Genomic DNA, 9,261 nt, shown 5'->3' with positions numbered 1-9,261 from the left:
ACCTCCCGATAAGTATCGAATCTGATCGTTAATGGTGTACACCGAAGATTCGATCTCGCCGATCTGAATCGCCGCCTCCTCCGTCATCCTCGTCGACATGCTCGATCGTCACCGCACCAATTGTTAAGAGCAAAAGTGTAGTTTATTACTCTCAACAAGTCCAATACAATCTCTAACCGCCAAAACGGTAAAGAGCCAAGTTCTCGTAGTCAACACTACTCGAAAACAAGATAGAATCTCACCAATTGCATAAAGAACCTTAAGCTTCTACGTATTCTATTTATAGTCCACTAGTGTTGACTATTCAACTCAACAAACTCCAACTGTATTTCCCGCCACTTCCACGTCATCGATCTCTTCCTGCTCAATATTCTCCACTCTTCTTCTATTCTTCTTCCTCACGTAACAGCGTCTGGGTCTATCACCATATGATCATTTATCAGCTTGTTCGTTTTTTTTTTGTTTGTGTATGTTTGTTTCATGTTTCGTGTTTGTATCAATAAATTGTTTTCTTGGTTTATAACTAAACTAGTGGTGTGCCCGCGGGAGGGAAATAATACGTCGTAGCTGAATGTATTGTGTGGATGTGTTAATTCTTTGTGTTCTTGATGAAGATCTTGGTGAGTTGGAGATGACCTATTATTTGAGAAGCGGTGATTCATTTTATTATGGAGAGTTGTAGATATATTCTTTGTTTAATGTGAGTTGTTTGAATTTTACGGATTGTTTTATGTGTGCAGGTTAAATTGGTTGGTTTATTATGTGGTGAGCGATCAATATTGTAAAATTAATACTACTATTTATTGTTTGGGCTTCGAAAATTGTGAAAGCCAATTAGTTGTCATGGTGAGGACCCCCTTTGATTAAGGTTTATTGTTTAAGATGCAGTTTTCAGTGGTTTGGTGATCCGAGATGGGTTTAAATAACAAAACTTAGAGATATCAGTGAAATCTGTTGAGCGGATAGAGAAGGTGGATGCTAGATAAACCAACATATGTGTTTGTTTGGCGTTTGATGTTTTCTACATTGTATTAGGTTGTGAATTATTAGCATTTATAAAGATAAAACCCACATCGATGTTATTTGTATGTTATTTGTGAACATGAGACAGTAACTTGTATTTAGATTTTGTGTTTTGGATTTTCAGAGTCTCCTATGTTTTGCTGGTTGAATATTTGTCGGGTTTGAAAGTGGGTACCTTCAAGAATATTTTGGTTGGAGTAAGATCTCTTTGGCAAGTATGCGTTGGGATCACTAAAAATGAAGTCAGTATTTTCTGGTGTGTTGTTTGCATGGTTCGGAAAGATATGTGTTTGCCTTTTGCATTATCCTATGATTGGCATGAGTGTTCTCGAAGTGTTATGTGTAGTTGAGTTTTTAAATAATCATTATTTAAGGGGAAATAAAGAAGTTAGGTAGTGAAATATTTATCAGTTTGTGGTTTTGTTAAAGCATCATTACCGTAGCGTCTCTAAGAGGTTTCTTCAGAGTTTTATATTATTACTTTACTTTATTATGGTGATGATAATTCATTTTAATATCTAAAATATATCTAAAGCAGTAAAAATTAGACATGTGTAAAAGTGATTTCTTAGAAAAGTGTAAGAATTTCTTTATGAGGAAACTATTCTTAATTCTTTCATTACTTTTCTCCTATTTTATTATTATATCATTTTCTTTTGTTCGATATTGCCTTAGAGCACCCGCAACGGGGGATGAAGAGGAATCCTTAGCTCTTAATCCTAGGTTATTAGCAATATAATAATAATATAAACACTTAGTTAGCTAAGGATTGGTCCGTAAATAAGGATTTTAAGGACCAAATCCTTATAGACGTGGCGGCTTGGCATTGGATGGAGAGAGTACTGTATTTCGTTCGAAAAAAAAACAATTCATTCTTGATTCAACAAGAAAAAAAAAATTTGCTCTGGGCAATAAAGAAGCGATTGTGCAGTTCTTGATTTCTCTTTGACGAGAAAGGCGACGAAGGCGAGAAAAAGCTTTCCTCTCGTGTTTCCTCTGATCTCGTACGGATCTGTCGAAGCATGGAAACGACGGATCGAGATCAGCGACGATCTAGACGGATCGAGATCAGCGACGACGTGGAAGACAACGAAGAAGACAAATCATGGAAACAGTGGGGGAGTAAAGCAGCGACGCCGGAGTTCGATCCGCCTCCGGATTTCTCCGACATGCGCTCCGGTTAGGCGTCCACCGTACTAAGGTAAACAGAACGACGAATCCATTCATGTGATTGAAAAAGTCGTGAGTTTTTTAAAAGAAATTTGGTCATGAAGATATGGTGGTGGAGATTGCCATGAGATGGACGAAAGTTTTGAGAACAGGTGGGTTAGGATTGAGAATCATGGCTGTGGATCGAAGCACGGTGATGTTCAATATGCATAATGGGAAGGAAGTGACTGAGGTAATGATAAAAAATGTTGTCAAACTTTATTTACCGGATTAGACACAGATCTTGAGAAGTGCAATTGATTTTGAATTTAGCTAAGGGAGTTTGTGCTGAGCCAAGAAGAGGCTTATGAGGTTAATATATGGAAACAAGAGTTTCGAAGACCCGGAGATCCTCCTCTCGATGATGTCTTTGAAAAACTTCAAGCAAAGCAAAGTAAGGATGATGAAGATGGCAATGGTACAAGCGAGAATGATGTTACTAAGGATGAGTTATGCTGATTGTTGGTGTCATACAGGCAACGGAGGAGAGGTATAGAAACAAAGGAGCTTATATTATACTGCAGGCTCCTGACTTCACTGATCCTCAGTTTAGAAGTTTTGAAGCAGTTACTCCACGACCAAAGGTAGTTGTTAGTTACTTCACCATTCTTGTAATGAACAACTTGTTTGGATGCATATAGTAACATTCGTTTCAATTAAACGTGCAGGCGAATCCCTTTTTTTTAACTTTGAAAACGTGATTGATTCTGATGATGAGATGGATAAGTCTGCATTGGACACCAACAAGGAACAAGCAAGTCACTGATGCTGAGATCGTGAATATAGCTGAAAGAGGAGAGAATCTTGTAATGGAAATTTTTTTTTTTATTCCTAAGAATTCCATCTTTGGAAACACCATTGGAGACACATTTTTAATTGGAAACCTTAGCTATTCAAAAAAAAAAAAAAAAAAAGAATATTACTAAAATATTCCTAAGGATTCTAAGGTGGAGTACACCATTGCATATGCTCTTACATACTCTCATTGCGCAGTATGATTAACCCGGGGTTTTTAGGATAAGATTCTTAGCGGAAGTTAAAAAACTATTTCTTAACTTTTAAATAAAAAAGTTAAGAACCGGTTTTTAAATAAGGATTTTAATAACCAGTTCTTAGTCTTTTTAGTTAAAAGTTAAGAAACAGTTTCTTAACTTCCTCTAAGAACTCCACTTTAAGAACCCCAGGTTAATCATGGTCTAAGATCTTTTCGAACATAAGCTCTTGCTTTGTACATGTTAATAAAAGGGGCAGAGGTGTGCTTAGGCTCTAACTTCTTGATTGTTAATTAGTCAGATCTACTTCGATGGTAGCAGCATCCTCAGACCATTATCATTTCGATGTAGCTCCTGAAGTGAAGTAGAAGTTTGATAGAATACGATGTGTGCTTTTTCTAACTAATCTTTCTTGTGAGTAATTTGTTAAATTTTAATATACATTTAAAAATATTTAATTTATTGTCAATTGAAAGTAATATTAAATTTTATTTTATTTTTGTTAGTTTTGTTAGAAAACACATGGTTGTCTAATTAATAAGAAAATTTTCCTTGGATCTTCATTTTAAATTAATGTGATTCTATTTTATTTTTCAACTTTTATTCTATATTTATTATAAAAATAAAAAAAATAAATTAATCGAAAATATAATTAAAATTCAATACATAAATCGTAGATTTTTTTTCCTTCTTATACATTTTTTTTGAATTCACTAATATTTTGTTTTTCGTATACATTTTCCAAACCTATTGTTTTAGAAAAGTCAATTGATGTAAATTTAGTTTTCCAAGATTACAAAATTGTACTTTCAATCTTCTTAGTGGGATGAATAATATTCTAAAATACATGTTTTAACCTATATGCAAGAAAAACATTATTATGCAAATTCCATTTTTAATATAAAAGCAGTAAACAACTGAAGTATAAGTTTGATAGAATACGATGTGTGGTTTTTCTAACTAACCTTTTTTGTGAGTAATTTGTTAAATTTTAATATACATTTAAAAATATTTAATTTATTGTCAATTGAAAGTAATATTAAATTTTATTTTATTTTTGTTAGTTTTGTTAGAAAACACATGGTTGTCTAATTAATAATAAAATTTTCCTTGGATCTTCATTTTAAATTAATGTGATTATATTTTAATTTTCAACTTTTATTCTATATTTATTATAAAAAGAAAAAATAAATTATTCGGAAATATAATTAAAATTCAATACATAAATCGTAGATTTTCTTCCTTCTTATACATTTTTTTTGAATCCACTAATATTTTTTTTCGTATACATTTTTCAAACCTATTGTTTTAGAAAAGTCAATAGATGTAAATTTAGTTTTCCAAGATTACAAAATCGTACTTTTAATCTTCTTAGTGGGATGACTAATATTCTAAAATACATGTTTTAACCAATATGCAAGAAAAACATCATTATGCAAATTCCATTTTTCTAATCTATATGAATAATACAACAAAGTAACTATAATAAAAAAAATATAGTATTAAATAATACAGATTTAAATTTTGTATGCTGGTTCAAAATAAGTTCTTATACATATCGCCTAAATAAGGTTATGTATTATATATTTTTTTAACTTAGATTTATGGTGAATTTTTTAGTTTAAGGCAAAAACTTTGTTCCATAAATGAAGAAAAAGAAAGATTGAAGCCTCTCATAATCATCCAACCACTGTTTATACAGAGAGATTTACAAAGAATGTATGTTCCGTCCTAACATCAGCTTTAGCTTAATGTCAAAACAATTGTTTTATACTAATATACTCCACGTTAGTTTTTCTTTTTTGAAACACATACTCCACGTTAGTTAGTCTCTGTACATATATTCGTTCGGTATATTCGTTCGGCTCATCCACTCAACATCCGGAAGTAACAGCTCCGCTTCCAGGTAGCATATATCTACACACACACACATTGACTCTACTTTGATAAAGAAGCCTCCGTTTTTTGCGCCCTGAAGCTTTTCGACTGTGTTTCCCGTACTTTCCTCTGCTGCTTCTTTCTTGTGGAACCGAAACGGGTTGTGACCTCTGACCTGGTAAGCCGATTGGCTGAGTTATGGTTTATTGTACATAATAGCTGCATCGAGGGTGAAGAAATGGACAGTTAGCACAGAAAGCATTTTAACAGCAGCTGAAAGAGAAGAACAGTAGCACAGTTCATTTTTCAAGCACTCTGTCTTAAATCTTAATCATGTCTTCTACCACAACTGCTGCCTGAACTAACTAACTAACTGAGACAAATATGATAGGCATACACATTAGTAAATCCATATGATCTTAGATTAGATAGAGAGGAGTAAAAGGTATATGTAGGAATTAACCTCAAAAATGCTTTGTGTTGATTTAACAGTGTCAGGGAACAACAGACAAACAAAACATGGTACGTGTGGAGTCGGTTTGCATTCACAGTTCCTTGGATAAGGGTCGACTGTTTCGGATAGAAAAATAATCAGATTCTAGGCACAACTCGTAACATTCTTAAAAATAGATAATAAGTGAAGATCGAGGTTGCCGGAGTTACTTGCTCATCAAGGAAGAGCACGTGGACATCATCAGTTCGCCCCCTTTCTTGTTCCAAGCCTCCCAGAACCGGAGAAGGTGGACCTCAGCGGTGTTTGAACAACGACCAGCCATCAAGCTGGCAAGAAGCGTGTAAGAATTAGCCATTGTTGGAATCAAAGATTTACAACGTCTGGAGTTTGAGATTTCGTAGCAGTTGGCTTTTCATCACAGAGAAGAAACACATTTATAGTCTAGAGCTTCAACCGGTTACCTTTGATGATAATGATTATGTCTAGTTGACAGAGAGTCGGATGAGTAATGGGTTTGAAGTAAATGCAGAGATTTAAGAGATGTAACTCCAAGACGGCTGACGTTACAGAGGACATGGCAATAGTGTTAAGGAGACGAAGAGAGCGAGAGAGAAAGAGCGGAGATTGTTTGGGGTCTGGAGTAGGGGAAACCCTGATAGGAGATGGGTCAGATGAGTTTTTATCTAAAAGCCCAATAACACCGAATTAGATAGTAAGAAGTGCTGAGCCCAATTAGAAAGACTGATGTTAGCAAATCACGTGAAGTGCTGAGCCCAATTAGAAAGTAACAGAGGACAAGGTGTCGAAATTTTGAAGCATGCTTTGCTAAGGTGGAGAACTGAGAAGTGACAAATCTCAACTTTATTTTTTTTTTGTCGACAATAATTTCATTGAAACAAACCCAATGGGCTGTTTTTACAAAGTTTGACACTTTACAAACGGGTTCATTGACATAAAAGACAAGAAAAAGCCCAACAATTACAGATCCAAGCTGAAAGGTTGGTTAGTGATCTCTGTCTAACCACGTGCCCACTTGATACAGAAACAAGGGATTCATGATGATGCTATGTGTCCCTCATGCGAGACAGCTGTCTTGGCCGCCTCGATTCTTCGCCGACAGGAACGTTCTACACCGATCTTTCGTCTTCCTCTTCTCGATACCAGAGAATCCATTGTAACCTCGCTGTAACTTGCCAAAGTCTTCTTGCTCCACTTCTACTCCATCCATTGCTTGTGAACTTAGATGCCTATCTATCGCAGATTATAAACTCCAAGATAGCTCGAATTGATCCTCAAGAGATCTTTCGCTGGACCATCCTCAATATAAGAAGCCGCCGGCTCTGCTAAACCTCCGAAAAATCAACCGAAAATAATCTAACTCCACCGCAACCCTTTCGCCAAGATACTTTACTGAAACCCATCGGCTTTCACTTTAAAAGTAAAGATTGATTCTTATTGAAAAGGAGCCAAGTGCATATCTTTGAATAGAGAGAAAATCTAGGCCAAGCAAATGGAATCTAGAAATTTCATGTAGATCGATCTAAAGGACAAAAAAACATAATATTCAACCCAAAATCAAAGAGATGAGATAAGAATGAAAACAACAGCTTCGATCTAGGTTGAAAAGCAAATCAAAATCCCCAAGGGAAAACAAGATCCGCTAACCGGAAAACAGTTCCGTATAGATAGATGAGCAATGATGTATGTGTTGGAAACTCCGAAATGAGCCATTTATCATAAATAAAATCAATTGTGTTACTTTCTAGCTAAGATATATAATTGTCGGCTACAAAAGTTATACTTCATATGCTCACATGCAAACAAACACAATCATCCAATTGTGCATATTTTTCTGTGAATGCCTTTTAGCGTGTGTGCGTGTGTGTTTTGATTCTCTGGTCACACGCGCACACAAAAATCGTGAAGAGAAAAATCTTGACTGGCATGTGGGAATGAAACTCATGCATTCCTTTATTCGCAAGGACTTCGTCTTTGCGTGAACATGTTAGGTAAATCATGCCTTTCTTTGGTTTGCCAATTTCTAGAAAACGTATGGTAGCTGTTTGGTTGTTACTACTCTTTGTTTGGTTGTTACTACTTTTTTCTAGGGCTGGGACTTCGGATATTCGGTTCGGGTTCGGATAAGATCCGATCGGGTCCGGGTTTTTCGGATAAATGAATTCTATACCCAATGGGTACTTAGTAAATTTCGGTTCGGGTTTCGGATCGGGTACTACCGGTTTCGGGTCGGTTCCGGGTACCCGTTTCTTATGTGAATTATATAAATATTTACAAAATAAAATAATTATATACCATTTTTTTATTTATTTATTTTTTTTTAAAAAAAAAAGTTAATAGAAATCGTATATATATTAGTAATATGTATTAAATACAACGAAGTTGAACTAGTCTAGTGGTATTGCAGTTGTTGCTTTGCCTATCCAACCCGGGTTCAACCCTCGAAAGATACAAATCTATGTTTTTTAAGCATAGAATTCGGGTTAAACGGGTACCCGTTCGGTTTCGGGTAAAAACCGGAACCGAACCGATACCCATGGATAATTAACACTAATACTCATCGGATAAATTGCCTAGAACCGAAACCGAACCGAACCGGTCCATTTCGGGTCGGTTCCGGTTCGGGTATTCGGTTATGGATAAAAATCCCAGGCCTACTTTTTTCACCAATAGATTGATAATTTTCTATTCCACTTTACCAAATACCAAGTAACGGTAACATTAGTTTCACCTTGCAAAGTGTATTTTCTTAATAGATTTACTACTGTATTTATCATAATTTCTTGAAATTTTGTAGGCTGTAACTGGTTTTCCCTATATGGAATATGCTGAATAATATGAATAATCGTTTGTGGAATACTAAAAACTAGGTTAACCTGCGCGGAATAAGGGGGTGTATTGAAACAAGAGTTTTAAGAGATTTTAGGATTTTGTTAAAATCTCATATTATTGAACTGATGATTTTAACAACTCCTTTCAAATCCAGTGTTATTCAACATGGGATTTGAATAAAGTTATTGAAAATCACTTGAAATCTCTTGTTATTCAATTAACAGTTTGTAAAACTTATATCAAATCCAATGTTATTCAACATTAAACAATATTTAAGAAAAAACTGTTGTGGTAAGGATTTTAGGAGAGTTTAGATTCATTTTTAGTCAAAAACAGTTCATCTAGAATAACATCCCCAAGGCTGGTATTTGAAGAGACTTGCAAATAGATTAAAAAGTAAAATAAAACATTCAGCAAAAAAAAAGTGTCGTACATCGACCTAGAACTGGGAGACGTCTAACGTCTTCTTGCCTCCGAAAGCAGAACGTGGGCGTTTGACTTAGACGACTTCCGTCTCCAGAGGAAACCATCTTTGATTTGTTAGTAGAAACTATCATTGTCGAACTTAAAACACCACCTAATCGATATATGTCTCTGTGAGCACAAAACTGAAGAGCAAAACGTAAGTTATATCAGTGTGATGCTGCTTGAAGTAGTTCATTCTTTGATTCGTCCTTTACCATAAGATTTTTGATCTAAGCTCCACAATAGAATCCATTCAACTCCAAAATCAGAAAGAGCCAAAGCGTGCATGCCACAATGAAACTGCTACATAAGGTGAGACTCTCACATCTCATACCAACTTCAAAAATATATAAAAGTAAGTTGATCACTGTTATGCATGAGCAAGGTTAA

At 35.1% G+C, this 9,261-nt stretch overlaps 1 long non-coding RNA gene across 1 annotated transcript; it reads right to left on the bottom strand.

Annotated features, from left to right (window-relative positions):
• Positions 1–4,871: 4,871 nt before the first annotated feature.
• LOC106428930 lies at positions 4,872–7,528 on the bottom strand. The gene is made up of 4 exons (XR_001285724.3): positions 6,018–7,528; positions 5,766–5,882; positions 5,566–5,672; positions 4,872–5,321 (listed from the first exon to the last, which is right to left on the bottom strand). It is a non-coding gene; the product is annotated as an uncharacterized LOC106428930 (long non-coding RNA).
• Between the last annotated feature and the right edge of the window lie 1,733 nt (positions 7,529–9,261).

This window comes from Brassica napus, chromosome C1 (assembly GCF_020379485.1).
Source record: "Brassica napus cultivar Da-Ae chromosome C1, Da-Ae, whole genome shotgun sequence".
NCBI classification, from domain to species: Eukaryota; Viridiplantae; Streptophyta; class Magnoliopsida; order Brassicales; family Brassicaceae; genus Brassica; species Brassica napus.
Note: the sequence above shows the minus strand (reverse complement) of the source record. Positions and strands in the feature narration are given on the sequence as shown.